General features: G+C 41.1%; 1 protein-coding gene across 4 annotated transcripts in view; it reads right to left on the bottom strand.

The window, feature by feature from the left end:
- Nucleotides 1–13,350, bottom strand: part of ZBTB44 (zinc finger and BTB domain containing 44) — an 84,801-nt gene extending 71,451 nt beyond the window's left edge. For 2 of the 4 annotated variants that reach the window (XM_058544798.1, XM_058544801.1), the window contains exon 1: nt 10,791–10,861. The gene's annotated coding sequence lies outside the window, so the exon portion shown is untranslated. Of the gene's footprint in view, nt 1–10,790; nt 10,937–13,134 lie in introns of those variants that run through there. The other 2 variants (XM_058544799.1, XM_058544802.1) reach the window with 2 other exon arrangements.
- Between the last annotated feature and the right edge of the window lie 2,979 nt (nt 13,351–16,329).

Raw genomic sequence — 16,329 nt, 5'->3', positions numbered from 1 at the left:
GTTATAAATGAGGAAAAGACAAGGTTACTTGCCCAGAGTCCTATAAATACTAAGTATTAAAACCAGGATTTGAACAGGTCTGTCTGACTGAAAAATTCAAATTCCCAGTCCCTTCTCCCCACCCCACCCTGTTGCCATTTACAAGAATTCAATCATAGTACTTAAGGTATATCAGCTATTAACATCAAATCATTATTACTAGAAAGAAAGCTTGAAGAAAGGGTATATCTTATTCACTCTTTTGGATCCTTACATGAGCAAGTCAAATTCAAGTTAGTTTTATTCAATCAGCATTTAAGATTTTATTTATTTATTTTATTTCCCCCCAAAGCCCCAGTATATAGTTGTATGTCATAGCTGCACATCCTTCTAGTTGCTGTATGTGGGACGCGGCCTCAGCATGGCCGGAGAAGTGGTGCGTCGGTGCGCGCCCAGGATCCAAACCCAGGCCGCCAGCAGCGGAGCGCGCACACTTAACCGCTAAGCCACGGGGCCGGCCCCCAATCAGCATTTAAAAAGCTCTTTTTTTCCCTGAAGAGTTTTTAAGTGTTCACATCAAATACTCAAGAGTTCCACTGCATATATTTTAAAACACATACACAAATACAGCGGCATTACCTGACATGCCTTTGACTGTTGCCAATCTTAAATATGTCTCGTTATGCACTGAACCAGGGCCCCCCCCCGCACCCCTCAAAATACGTTGCAGTTCTAACCACCAGTACCTGAGAATGTTACCTTATTTGAAGGCAGGCTATTTACAAAAGTAATCAATTAGGATGTCCCTATATAAAGAGAAAATCCGAAGACAGACACTTAACAGAGGGAGAATGCCACATGAAGACTGGAGTTATGCTGCCACAAACCAAGGGACTACCAGAAGCGAACAGAGAGGCCTAGAACAGATCCTTCCCTCACAGGTTCCTTCACTCAGAAGGAACCAACTCTGCCAACACCCTTATTTCAGACTCCTAGCCTCCAGAACTGTCAGACAAAAAATTTCTCTTTAAGTCACGAAGTTTGTGGTACTTTGTTACAGCAGCCCTAGCAAACTAATACATGTCTACTTCCAAAATAATGTAAAATGTAACTACATTAAATTTTAACGGACTAAAGATTCAACTAAAAGGCAGCGACTGGGATTAAAAAAGCAAGCCCAACTAAATGCTCTTTACAAGAAACCCACTTTAAATAAAAAGACATAGATATGTTAAAAGATATACCACGCAAACAATAAATATAAGGCAGGAGTTTTCTACTTTTAATATCAGATAAAGCAGACTTCAAGACAAAAAAATATTATGAGAGATACACAGTTGTATAACAATAAAAAATGTGTATGCACCTAATAACAATGCTTCAAAATACAAGATGCAAACACTGACAGAATTAAGGAGAAAGACAATCCACAATAATAGTTGGAAATTTTTAAACCCTTCTCAGTAATTGATAGAACTGGGCAAAAATAAATAAAAAATCAGTGAAGACATAAAATATCTGAACAATACCATCAACCACTTTGACCTAATTGATATTTATAGCGCAGAATACACATTCTTTTCAAGTGCAACACAGTATGTTCATCAAGACAGACCATATGGTGGGCCATAAGACAAAACTGAATAAATTTTAAAGGGATGAATGCACAAAGAGTTAATTCAGCACACTAAAAAAAATTACAAATCAATGGGTTACCAAGAAAACCCCAAATATTTGGAAATAACACATTTCTAAATAATTCACAGGTTGATGAAGGAATCACTGAGGGAAACTGGAAAGTATTTAACTGAGTAATACTGAAAACACAACATTATCAACATTTGTGGGATACAGCTAACGCAGTGTTTAAGAGTAAAATTTATAGCTTTAAACACATATAGTAGAAAAGAAGGTCTAAAAATCAACGGCCTGCCACCACACACCCTACCACCTCACATCCATTTGGATAGCTACTAGTAAAAAAAAAAACAGAAAATTGGGGCTGGTATGGTGGCATAGTGGTTAAGTTTGTGCACTCTGCTTTGGCAGCCCAGGGTTCACAGGTTCGGATCCCGGGTGTGGACCTACACACTGCTCATCAAGCCATGCTGTGGCGCGTCCCACATACAAAACAGAGGACTGGCATGGATGTTAGCTCAGGGCCAATCTTCCTCAAGCGAAAAGAGGAGGATTGGCAACAGATGTTAGCTCAGGGCCATTTAGCTCAGGGCCAATCTTCCTCAACAAAAACCCCCAGAAAATAATAAGTGTTGACAAGGATATGCAGAAATGGAACCCTTCTGCACTGTTGGTAGGAATGTAAGTGTAGCCATTGTGGAAAACAGTATGGTTGTTCCCCCAAAACTAAAAATAGATTAAATATAATCCAGCAGTTCTACTTTTGGGTATATACCCAAAAGAACTGAAAGCAGGGATATGAACATATATTTGTACACAAATGTTCATTGGAGCATTATTTTCAATAGCCAAATGTCCATCAACAGATCAATGGATAAACAAAATGTGGTATATACATACAACAGAATATTATTTAGCCTTAAAAGGGAAAGAAATTCTGATAATTGCTAAAAAATTCTGATACATCTATTCATATGGACGAATCTTGAGTACATCATGCTAAGTGAAATAAACCAGTCACAAAAGGATAAACATTGTCTGGTTCCAATTATATGAGGTCCCTAGAGTAGTCAAATTCGTAGAGACAGAAAGTAGAAGGGTGGGGCCAGCCCCGTGGCTTAGCGGTTAAGTGAGCGCGCTCTGCTGCTGGAGGCCCAGGTTCGGACCCCGGACAGCACCGACGCACCGCTTCTCCGGCCATGCTGCGGCCGCGTCCCACACACAGCAACTAGAAGGATGTGCAGCTATAACATACAACTATCGACTGGGGCTTTGGGGGAAAAATAAATAAATAAAATTATAAAAAAAAAAAAAAAGAAAGAAAGTAGAAGGGTGGTTGCCAGGGGCCAGGGGGAGAGGGGAATTGGAAGTTACTATTTAATGGGTATAGAGTTACAGTTCTGCAAGTTTGAAAAAAGTTCTGGAGATGGATGGTGGTGATGGTTGCATAATGGTTACTTTACACCATTGAACTGTATGCTTAAAAATGGTCAAGGTGGTAAACTTTTTACATATATTTCATTATAATTAAAAAAATTCAATGGCCTAGGCTTCTATATTGAAGCTAGAGAGTAAGACAAACCCAAAATAAACAGAAGGAAATAAAGCAGACATAAAAGAAATAGAAAACAGATAAACCATTAAAAAAATTAAAGCCCAAACTTGGTTCTCTGAAGAGATAAGCAAAATTGATAAACTTTTAGTGAGACTCATCAAGGAAAAAAAGGAGGAAAAAGAAGGGAGCAGCAGAAGGAAAACCTGGGAAAGAAATACATAGAATGACCAGGACAGCAGAATGTTCCAGAAACCAAAGGTGCAGACTATTTCAAGGAGGAGTGGTTGACAGTGTCAAATGCTGCTGACAGGCCAAATAAAATACAGACCAAAGTCTACTCAATTTAGCCACAAGGAGTCACTGATGATCTTATAACAGCACATAAGGAAGAGGCAGTAGAGTTAGCCGTTAGATTGCAATAGACAAAGATAAAGATTATACAAGAATGAGGAAGTGAAAACTGTTGAGTATAGACAATTCAACCTGAAGAAGTTTGGTTCTAAAGATAGAGCAAGGGGGTTAGCTGGAGGGAAATAAGGGCTCAAGGGAGGATACAGGCCTTTTTATAGAATGTGAGAAACTAGAGAATGTTTTTTCCCCCACATATATATTTCTTTATTGTGGTAAAATACATACAGAATGTTTGTTGTTAGAAAAGACTCAGAGAAGAAGGAAAAGTTAAAGATACAGGAAAACAGGTGATAACAGATAGTGTAAGTTCCCTGAATAGGTAGAAAGAAATTGGATTCAGTCCATGAGTAAAAGAATTAGCTTAAATAGGACACCCAGTTATAGGAAAAAATGGAAAGCAAGGGTGCAGTTACAGTTACATTTATAGGTGGGTGGTGAGAAGTAGGGGGAGTTCCTGTCTAACAGCTTTGGTTTTTATTTCTCTTTGCAGTTACAGGTAGACTGCTGAGAAGAGAGGAGATACAGTAGAATTCTGAGGAAAATGAAATACGAGAAATGTGTAGGGAAAACAAAACAGAAGGATGGCTAGGAGGTACTGAAGACTCAATTGAAATTGGAGCCCACAAATTTGTAGTGGCAATAATTCATGGGTTTTGAGTTATATCTCAATAACTGTTAAAAATAATCAATGGAGTTTTTCAAAAAATAATTTTTTATTTTAATCATTAGTTAATACTTACATAGTACTCAATATGTACCAGGCATTGTTCTAAGTTTTACATATTAAATAATCTAATTTTCAGACAACTTTTTGAGATAGGTATCACTTGGTATCTCCATTTTACCAATAAGGAAAATAAAGCACAGAGAAATTAAGGAACTAGCCCAAGGCCACACAACTAGTGAGTATCAAGAGACAAGATTTGAACCTGTGAGGTATGCTCAGTTTGTGCTCTTTAACACCATGCTGTACTGCCTCTCAAAGTAAAGCTAAGTAAACCTGGTTGAAGAAAGTAGAAAGAAATGAGGAAGAAACAGTATCAGGTGGGCCAAAAAACAAAGAGGCAGTGATTCCTGTAAATAGAAATAATTATCACAGAAGTATGGCTTGTATGGTTTTATATGGCACGTAAAAGGAACCAAAGATAAAAAAAACTGTCTTCATACACTAAGGAAAAGCCACAAAAAGGAAATGGCCAGTGTTGGAAGATCCAAAGCAGAAAGGAAGAAAAGCAAAGAGCCAAGGAAAAAGTAAAACCCAGGTAGTCAAAACGTGAAAAGGTGAAAAAGGTTAATGTGGAAGAAACACATAGACAGATGCATGCAGATGGGCACACGCACACACACGTACACAACACGAGTAAAAGAGAAAAACGAAATGGAAGCAAAGCAAGTATGTCTGAATCTCTAAAAACTCATATTTTATTTTCTTTCTTGGACCAAATAGTTTCCCTTTTATTAAGGAGCACAAATAAAATATTTAATAGAGGGTAGTACTGAGTATGCTTGCTTGCTAAAAGTAGACAACGAACAGATACTTAGCAGGTTCAGATCTGACTTACGAGGAAATCATTTAAAAAAGGAATTATCTAAAGTTGTTTCAGAAACCTGAGGGTAGTAGTTCCAAAAAATCCTGATCCCAGAGATTCATAGTCTTGGTTATATGCTACCCCAAGATGTCTGTATACTTATGCCGAATGCATCAAAAAGTTTTAAAGCCAAATGAACAGCAAATCACATAACATAAAGAAATAAATACATTTAATACCTATAGAAGGATAGCAATAGAAAATACTGAAATTGCAAATCAACTGGGTACCAAACACTTGTAATTTTAAGTTTTTTTAAACAGCTATACAAGAAAATTATTAAAACAGAAGAACATTCAATGTGAAGACAAAGAGGATGATGTTCTCCAAGAGTGAGACATTAATAATAAGTTTCATCCACCAATTCTCACTCTAAGACAGAGTTATCAATGTGAAATACCAAGATGATATAAGTCAGTGATTTACTTCAGGATCAGTTATGTAAAAATGAGCTGGCTAAAGGCACCCTTGGGACTAATAATAATGTTAGTAAAGAAATTAACATAATACTCAATGTGCCCTTCAAGAAGAAGTGTAATATAAATCTAATGCATCTTCATATTTTTAAAAGCACATATACAATCATTATTTTAGATCCTGTGACTAAGAATCTAGAGATTTCCAGGTCATTGCCTAAAACGGGGTGAAGTATTTCTAATACTAAAAAACAAAAACTAATGCGGCCTACAGCTTAACAGGAGAAATTTCAAGCAATCATTCTGAGGTACATGGAGAACTGCCTGTTTCAGTCGTGAATGTGGTGGCATTTAAAGTAAAAACACCCCATAAAGTCAAGGGAGTATGCTCAATAGCAGTCTACAAATATCAGGAAACAGGAAAAAAACCCATATTCAATATATGTAATATTTACCAAGATATTAAAAAATCATAGTTAGAAGGAGCCTAATTAATTAGGAGCCCCCTAATAAAGGAAATCCCTTTACAACAGTCTTTGAATCTTGACCATTTTTAGTGACAAGTGTTTTATCCCTTACAAGGCTAGGAAGACTTCCTAAAAGCTTAAGAGGACACTGTAGACACAGAGGATATAGCATATTACTGGTTTTTATACAGCTGTCAACAATGTTTTATAATAAGAATATATTTTTAATCATTCTCTCCAACACTGTATTATGAAAAACTTCAAATATAGCAAAATTCAAAAAATTTTACAGGTGAATGCCTAAACAGCCATACCTGGATTCTGCCATTAACATTCTACTACACTTGTTTTATCACATATCTCTCCATCCATCAATCCATCTTGATTTTTGAAGCTCTACAATTTAAATGCCTATTAAAATATCTAAATGTAGTTTCTGAAGCAAGGTCTGACATATACTAAGGATGTATAACAGACATGACAAGCACATGGGGCTCTTGGCAAGCAATCTTCAGTGTTGCTATAGCACAAACATCAGTTGCATAGTTCCTTTAATTCAAGGTGATTGAAAATATATTCAGTTTTATTACGTTATATTTAGTTGCGAGGTGTAGCAAAGTAGTTAAATACTAACTCTGAAGACAGACCTGAGTTTGAAACCTGGATATCAGTTTCCTTACTTGCAAAATAAGATACTAGCAGCTATATCAAAGGGTTAATGTGAGATTTAAATGAGATGATATATAAATGTTTAGCACAGTGCTGGCTTTTTGAAAGGGCTCAACAAATGTTAGCAATTATCATCATCACTGTATTGGTCCACTCAGCCTACCACAATAGGCTCTAGCTGCTATGTGGTTACACACACCTAAGCTACTGTTGGTGGCATTTTTTCCATCAGTTTGTGTTCTAATAATCTCAGGCAGTCTATTTTACCAAGATTAAAGACAGAATGAAGGCAAACGGGTCCAAAGCATATGCATTCTCCATTTTCCCACTCTACTCCCTGAAAAAAATAGACGTTCGCTGTGTTACCCAAATCAACAATGGTGGTGTAAGCTGAGGAAAACATATTGTGGCCACATCTTTTGCTTTTGAGCACGTGGGTGATAGGCGGCTGATAAACTGCCTAACTGCTCTTCCTACTTTTAGACAACCATTGCTCCCTCTTAAACCCTCATTTGAACACACAATTATCATTTCTACCAAATTTTGCCCACTCCAAACAAAATGTGCTGGCTTCCCTGATCACATGTCCAAATGTCTTTTATATTTGCAGATGGCGTATGTATGTCAGTTTTGTTGTGTGGCATGTAAGTAGATGGATTCACAAAACTTCTAACTGCTGCTTTAACGACGTGATTTTCAAGTAAAACCTGCAAAAGCAAGCTTGAAATCTACTTCTCTGCTAACCTCTAAAGATTAGTCTTAGTGCTTTCTCTTTGCCAGAGGAATCAGAACCTAATTGCACAATTTAAAAGTACTCCTCTATTGCTTCAAGTAAGTAACATACTTTGTTTAACTGCTAATCCTTCCGCAGTTAAGATATATAAGAATATCTTAGATATTAAAAGGTATGGCAAAGGTAAAAAATACCTCATCGTAAAAACTAACTTGGGTGAGTCTTCTTTAAGCATACTTTTAAAACATTTTGACTTTTGAACCATGTATATATTTTACATATTCAAAAAATAAAATTAAAAAAAAACCCTAAAATAAAAAATGAAACCAATGAACCATATCAAATTGGTAGCATAACCAAACACAGAAAAGTATTTCAAGTGACTTTTCAACACAGTAAGTACTCTGATTATACATCCTTCATATAATATACTCTAAGGAGGAAAATAAATGCAAAAAAATCTTAAACTTTACTCAGAAGTTAATGATAGTAGTAATATTGGTACGGTAATTTTGAAACAATTTTATGTATACATAGTAGGATAAAGCAAGTATGTTAATTTTATTAGGGACCAAGATTTTCATTTAAGAGACAAATACAGAATCAAAGAAGTTAAGGCCAAGTCTACTATGTTAAATTTGAATTGGATATATCACCATAAACTTATGATTAAGCGAACAAGCAAAAAACCATTTTTTAGTTCTCTCTTCGGAAAGGGCCTAGAGCAGCGATCAATATGCCAAACACGCAGATCATGGTTTCTATATATAATTTCTCATTATAAAATAACCAAGGCTCCTTGGATAAACAGCCCATTCCAGATCTGGAGCGAAGAAAGTAACAAGGCAAGCCTGGGATATCTTGTGCCAGAAAGTACTCCAAGACTAATGGTGAGCAGGAGTGTTCAAGACACAGAAGCCAGCTTGAAAGGGTTCCTACTGTCCAAATTTGGGACAGTTTCACTGTTAAAAAACCCCCGACTGTAATGGTTATTAAAAAAAAATGAATAAATAAATTCAAACCCATGAGTCCACAGTGGTATCCCCACAAAAAAGAAAAAAAAATCTCATTTGCCACCATTGGGGGTGACTATTTCCCCAGCTCTTTACTCTGAATATTGGTAATTAAAGGGAAGAAATTAAGCATTTACCCTGCATTTTTAGAATAAACTTTAGTTCACCCTAGCTAATGAAGGAAATGTTCCTTACAGAAAATCTCTAATAAACTAACTGATTTAAGCAAGAGTCATCAATGGGTGCTAAAATCACTAAGCAAAACGTAGTCAGAAACAGGATATTTGCTTGGTGTCAAAGTACTACCCCCAGATTACATACAAATCACAAACAGGCAAACCACACCTTTATAATAGATTTGGTAGTCACCACTTGAATCAAATGGTCACATCTAGCATCATTAACAGTGTGGCAGTCTGACATTACGTACCTCCTATATGATGCAATATGAAATACATAGCATCACCTATTAAATATTTTTGCCAAAGAAAGTTGTACTGTAAGCTAATCAAGCGTTTCTTTAGACCTAACTTCCACTAACAGGAAATTCAGGGAGATAGAGGAATAAATTAAATGACACTATGAGGAAACAGATATAAGTCCAGAATGTGGGAGCATTCTATAAGACTGGTTTGGTCAATTAAGCAACAGAAAAAAAGGAGATGGGTACTATTCTTTTTAAAAAGGGACTAAAGGCATAATCACCAAACACAATGCACGAATTCTGATTGAATACAGCTAGGGGCAAAAATTTCCCAAAGAGACTTTAGAATACTGAGGAAATCTGCATATGAATTACTTTAGAAAGGTGTTGATAATGATCCTGGGGTTAGAGAATGTCCTTATTTTTAGGAAATGCATGCAGAAATATTTGAGCGTCATGTTTGCATCTTACTTTCAAATGGTTACACACAGGGTGCCACAAACAGAAAGGGGAGAAGGGAGGGGGACAATAAATGTTAATCACCAAATCCAAGTAGTGAAGTATTCATTGTATTTTCTTCTATCTTCCATAAGACTGAAATTTTTCGTAATAAAGTTAAAAAAAGTGTACCTGTACTGAGAGGTACAGTAGAAAATACACCTAGGTTGGAATTATATCTGGGTAGAAACCTTACCTCTATTACTTACTAGTTGTGCGGCCTAAGGCAAGTTACTTAACATCGTTAAGTTTCTGTTTCATCTATAAAATTCAAGTAATAATATCTAAGGCATTAGGTTTTTCTAAGAATTAAATAAGATCACATATGTAAAATGCCTAGCAGTGCTACACAAAACAAGTAAGTCTGGTTTTCATAATAAACGTAATCATCCTAAAATATAAAACTATAGGAAAACATTCCTTTCATTATTTTCACATTTCATGATAAGGAAACTACATTAGGTAAAATTAAATATTATTAATTCATCGGCAGTCAACGTGAAGTAATGGGGGAAGTGAAGATTTACATAATATTTTCTTAAATTCAATAATTCCAACTGAAATCTTAGGCAAAAGGAAATCATAAAAATCTTTACCTATCCAAACTATTTGCCATCTATCAAATTGTGAAGTTTGCTTTGGTATTAGCCTATGTCCGAATAAAACAGTAAGAAAATAAGAGAAAGTCAAAGAGAATTTTTTCCTGACCTCCACAGATAATCTACTTATATGTTGAAAAGAATTTAAGTTTTGGTCTTCATTTCTGTAAGTAAGTTCCAATAAAGTACACAATTATTGGGCTTTATTCTAAATCCTGGTTAAGCTTCATAGAACTCACAAGGATGCAATTTCCTTTCACGAGTTCTAACGTACTTGTCATTACACCTGCCGGTAACCCCTTTTTCTGGTTAGGCCAGCAGAAAAGACTAGATGCAGAATGAGCCTCAGGTAGGGAAAAAAAAAGGTGTTTTTGTTTTTTAAAGTAGTGCCTTCCTTTTCTTTCCAGCACCAAAAAAACCAGCAGGGGAGAGGACGGAAAGCTCAGGTCGCGGGCTCCCCGGCTCGCCCAGGTGAGAGGAGGGAATGCCTCGCCCCCTTGGGTGAAGGTGTTGGGCAGATGCGCGTGCAAACGACAGGGAGCACCCTCGAAGACGGGGCTAATTTCTCCTGAACTGCGGGGCCCAAAGCCAGTCTCCTCCCTGATGGATTAAGCGCCACTGAGGAGACCCTGTGGGGTGTCTCCCGGAGCGGCTGGGGGTGACACGACCAGGCTCTCCTTCCCGTCCAGTGCCCAGATGGGGGACGCGTGGTGCCAACCCCGCGGCGGGCGCACCCCGAGGGCACGGGCGGCGAGGAGGGGCTGGCCGCCCGCTGGCCCTGCCCTCCCCTCCCCATTACCTGCGGGCGGCGGTGCCGGGGCCCGGAGGCCTGGTGCTCCTCCTCCTCCTCCCCGCCAGGCTGAGGCGGCGAGGTGGCGGCGGCGGCGGCGACAGCCCGGGGGGAGGGGGCGGAGCGCGCGGCCCGCCGCCTCTCTCCTCCCCCGGGAGGCTGGGGGCCCCTATCTCGGGCCGCCGCGCCTAGGCCCGTGGACAGCCCGCGGTCGGGGCATGGCGGCACAGCCAGCGGCGTGCCCGCGAGGCGGGGGAGGGCGAAGCGGCGGGAGGGAAGCCCCCGCGGCGCTCGGAGCTGCCTGAGGGGAGGAGCGAGGGGGCCGGGGAGCCGCGCGCGGGCGGCCGTTGGGGGCGGTTGGCCGAAAGCAGGCAGCGGTTTGGGGAGCGCGGCGACGGCTCGCGTTTTCCCGGCGGGGCGGGGTGGGGAAGGGGAAGGGGAGTGAGGGGAGGGGAGGGGGAGGTTGGGAGGGAGCCGCCGCCGCGCGCGTGCGAGCCGGCGCCGCCGCCGTTGCCGCTCCGCTCACTCCTGCGTGTTTGGGGGGCACTTTGTTTGTGTCCCACAATGCTCTGCGCGGGCGGCCGGACTGGGGAAGGGGAGGGAAAGTGGGCGGGGCGGAGCGAGCTCGGGGGCGGGGCGCGAACGGGAGGGGGGAAGATATGGTTATTGCGCAAGCGCAGAAGAGTCAGCTCCAGGTAGTACCGAACTGTGGGCGACTCGGTCTCCACGCACCGTGGGTTTTGACGCTGTCTGTGCATCTCTGCGTGTGTGCACACGTGCAGATTTACATTCATAGGCTGCATAAGCTCTGGCCAACTTGTCCTTCCTCTAGCCGTTGTCTCAGCCAGCTCCCCACTTACACTGACAAAAGCCTTTCTGGGCATGGTTCACGCTTCTTGCATTTTTTTTTCCTTTGAACCAAAAACGAAAGAAAGTCCTCTGTTTTCTCAAGTGGTTTCTTAGCGGCGCTGAACCGGAACACCCCAGCCCCTTCTTCTCGGTGAGGGAGTTTAGCTGTAGTCCGCCCATTTTTCGCACTTGGAGGTTGAGGCCTGCCACTGAGGCCTGCGCCGCCACCCCGGACCAGTGACCAACGCGGAGAACCCGGCGAGCTTCGCGCTCGCTTCCTCTGCAGACAGTCAACCTTCGGTCGGGTATCCCCGATTCCGTACCGCCTTTGCACCCCCTGGCATCCTCTCAGTGCCCTAAGATTGTTCTAGCATTTCCCTGGACGACCTGGTGGGACATGCGGTTCCGAAACCACTGGAGAAATCAACACCCCAGTCGGTCTCATTCCCCCAGCAGGGGAGCACCTATAGCTGTTCCCTAAGAATAGGCTTATTCCTTCCACAACCTCCAATGACATTTTTAAAATATTTTTATTTTTGTGAGGAAGATTAGCCCTGAGCTAACATCTGTGGCCAATCCTCCTCTTTTTGCTGAGGAAGATTGGCCCTGAGCTAACATCCCTGCCCATCTTCCTCCGCTTTATATGGGACCTGCCACAGCATGGCCTGACAAGCTGTGCCTGGGTCTGCGCCTGGATCGGAACACGTGAACCCTGGGCCACGGAAGCAGAGCGCGGCGCACTTAACCGCTACACCACTGGGCTGGCCCTCCAATGACATTTTATGACACCATCAGTAGCCCTGCCTTGCCATGCAGGGAGTGTGCAGCGCCCCGAAGTGCCCAGTACTGCCTAGGGGGATTTAGAGTTCTTGGTCAACAGCAAAATCGTGTAAAGTGTTAAGCTCTCAGGACCCTAAATCGCAGCTTCCCCAGGCCTGGCGGGCGTGCGCTCGGACCGAGAGCGGCCGTTGGGAGGCGCGCCCCAGGTGAAGGCCGTCTGCCAGTGCGTGGTGGTGTGAGGGGAGAGGGCTTGGAGGCCCAGGGCGCGTCTGGCGCTCTGTATTTGCAATACTTTGTTTTCCCACGCCTCCAGCTTTTAAACCGTAAGACTTCTCTCCAAAGGGCTTTATGCAAGGTAGGTTGACATCCCGCTTGAAGCAGAGTGGATTTTTCTTCTGAAACACTTGGCAACATCTTACATTAACCCTCTCCCTGAGAGACAAGCAGCCGAGCACCCAAATTCTAACAATTGAAATCTGCTTTAGAAATAACAGCAAAAAAAATAACGCCTAATTTTCTAGTCCTTTGCAATTTCCAGCAAATTTTCAACTATGCACGACGTTTAATCCTCATAGCAATTGTAATACATAGGTTTTACTATTATTCCCACCATCATTTTTATTATTCCCGTTTCAGAGATGAGGAAAATAAAAAAGATGTGAATTAGGCCCAGAAAGTTTGTGCTGAGATTTGAAGGAGAATAAAAAGAAGGCGGAATGCTTACCCTAGGAGACCAACGGCAGGACAGAGCAAGGCTCAGAAAGGGGCAGAGGCTTGAAGTCCTGGTGGGGTGTGTGTCCAAGTGTCTGTACAAGATAAGAACTGGAGTAGAATCAGGGTGGGAATTACGCAGACAAATCCGGTCTACCTCTCCTAGGGCATTTAAAAGGACAATCAAAGCTCATGAGGCAAGTCTGTACTAAATGTTTCTCAGGGGACTGAGGTGGCAGCTCCCATCCATCGCCAGGCTAGCAGTGCTGGCACAAAATATGGCTTTCCTTAGATTATTCTCTTGTCCCCTCTCCCTTTCTTTTCCCTTTGTGCTTTTCTATTTTTCACTTTACGTTTTAAAATTTTATCATCTTCTCACCCCACCCCCACCCCAGGTCTGGAGGATCAATTAACCAACAAATGGCTGTTGGGCCCTAAGGGCACAGTGCTAGATACTTGGTTAGGGTGTGAGAAGAAAACACAAAGATCAACTTTGTAGGAGCCCTCTTCTCTGTTTTGGCTTTGGGCAAGGTCAGTTTCTGTGGCTTCTGCAGCCACCCACCTCTTTCCTCCTGGGCTAGCAGAGACTTGCCTTGGGGTTGGTGGAATACATATACCTTTCTTTGAGACCAGGTTAAATAATACTGCTGGGAGGATTTTATGAAACTAGAATCCTGCACACAGGTGAAACAAACAAACGTAGACAGTATGGGGAAGCTTTAATTATTAACCTGGTGTGGATGATTCTGAGGAATTCCAATTCCAGGCCAACAGGGTTTCATTTCAGCCATGAGCTGTTCGGGGGGCCAAATTCTGGCAAAAATGGCATTTTCTTGTGGTAGACCATTAGAGCTGAGTGGGAACTTAGTTATTTAGTTGACAACTTATTTCAGAACAGGAATACCTCATACTCAGCAGAAAGCTCTCTAGTCTGACTTGAATAATTCCAATGGAGGAGAACTTGCTCCTGCACAAATCATCCTTGCTCCCTTATTAGATCCTTCCAACTATATTAAAAAAAAATTAGTTTCGCTCCCCTACCCTGAAACTTGCACCTCGTCTAGCATTCTCATTTCACTGTCAATCCAGTTGAGCAAGTCAGCTTTGCTACTTCGCTACCTCACTGCTCTCCTATGTCTCAATTCCAATCCTTCAACAAGTACTGCTGAACTTGCCCATTCCTACTGCTGCCATCCTAATCTAAGACATCAATAGTGTGTGCCTGGAGAATTGTAATACTACTTATCTAGTTTCCCAAATACACTCTCCTTTCTCTTCATTCTCTACATGGTAGCTAGAGTTATAATGCATAGCAATCATATCAGCCAACAGTGGCTTCCTATTGTTCTTAGGATCAAGTCTTGAACCTTTAGCATAGCTTTCACAACACTACACATGTGGGCTCGTTCAATATCTTCAGCTTCATCTCTCATTATACTCTTTCAAGGAATGTGTCAGCTACGGAAGTTTTTTTTCACATCTTCTAAAGTGCCGCACTCTTTCTTCCAATGCACCCATTATTCCCTCTGTGTAGAAATACTTCATTCCTTAGCTCATTCCTCTCAATCATCAGATCTCTTTCTCTCTTTGACCTTTGAGATATAATTCACATACCGTACAATTCACCTATTTAAAGTGTACAATTTAATGGTTTTTAATATATTCACAGAGTTGTGCAAACAACACTACAATTTTTAAACAGCCTCATCACCCTAAAAGGAAAATCATATCCATTAGCCATCACTCCTTTTTTCCCTGAAACTCCTCAGCCCCAGGGAACCACTAATCTACCAACTTTCTCTCTACAGATTTGCCGATTCTATACATTTCATATAAATGGAATTCAGATCTCTTCTTGACCACCACTTGCTCGAGGCCACCTCTCCTGGTTTCCCATATTACATTGGATCCCATGGTGTATATCCTTAGAGCTCCCTGCAGTTCTCAAACACTCTTCTAATTACCACTGTAATTTACTCTTGTCATTCACCACGTTAATACCAGAGGCTAGCACAGTGTCTAGCCCATGATAATAAATGATATATTATATATTATAAATATAATTAATATATAATATAAATATAAATAAATAAAATAATAGGTTGATAAATGTTTAATGAATGATGAGATAAATGAATGTGGAGGCAAATTTTATCAGCTAGTAGAATGGCAGCTTCCCAAGACCTGTGAAGTCAGGGAAGAAGCTTGTGCTTTAATAAATTTACCCATTCCTCTGCAAGATGCCAGAATATCCATGATTAAAGTCCATCCTTTGATTTTTGAAGACTCTTTAGGTCTTTATGATGTGGCTATTGAAATACAATTCAACTTTGAAGGGGAACTGGTGGTTTAATTTCTTTTTTAACTCAAGGAAGAGGGCAGTGATTTGATCTCAATGATTTGGTCTTTTTTTTTAATTTTTTTTTTTAATTTTTTTTTTTTGTGAGGAAGATCAGCCCTGAGCTACCATCCATGCCAATCCTCCTCTTTTTGCTGAGGAAGACGGGCTCTGAGCTAACAGCTATTGCGAATCCTCCTCCTTTTTTTTCCCCCCAAAGCCCCAGTAGATAGTTGTATGACATAGTTGCATATCCTTCTAGTTGCTGTATGTGGGACGCGGCCTCAGCATGGCTGGAGAAGCGGTGCGTCGGTGCACGCCCGGGATCCGAACCCTGGGCCGCCAGTAGCGGAGCGCGCACACGTAACCGCTAAGCCACAGGGCCGGCCCTCAATGATTTGGTCTTAATGCTTATGTCTAATCTCAGCCCAACCTCCTCTCCAGCCACAAGGATATTTTTCTTCCTTTTCACAGGATTCACAGCCAAACTTCTCAAAACCATTATCTGTACTCACTATTCTTTGTTTTTGCACCTCCTTCTTTACTTCTTATTCCCTCTAATTTGATTTTCTCTTCCCTCCACCAAAATATATCTCAATGTCACCAATTATTTCCAATCCAAAGGACATTTTTCACCCTCATGTCAGTGGACTTTTAAGCAGCATTTGGTCTTGTTGAGCCCTCCCTCCAACTCGAAACACTCTCTTCCTTATCTTTGCTGACATTCTCAATGTGTATCTGATACCAAACCTCTTAATCTCAAATTCGTGTGCCTGATACACAATAAGCCAATTATTGAGACACTGGTGCTTAACACAATAAGCCAATTATTGAGACACTGGTGCTTAGAGATGGAGAAAGGTTTATTCA

The sequence above is a fragment of the Diceros bicornis genome, chromosome 7 (genome assembly GCF_020826845.1).
Source record: "Diceros bicornis minor isolate mBicDic1 chromosome 7, mDicBic1.mat.cur, whole genome shotgun sequence".
Taxonomy (NCBI): Eukaryota; Metazoa; Chordata; class Mammalia; order Perissodactyla; family Rhinocerotidae; genus Diceros; species Diceros bicornis.
This window is presented reverse-complemented; position numbering and strand designations above follow the sequence as displayed.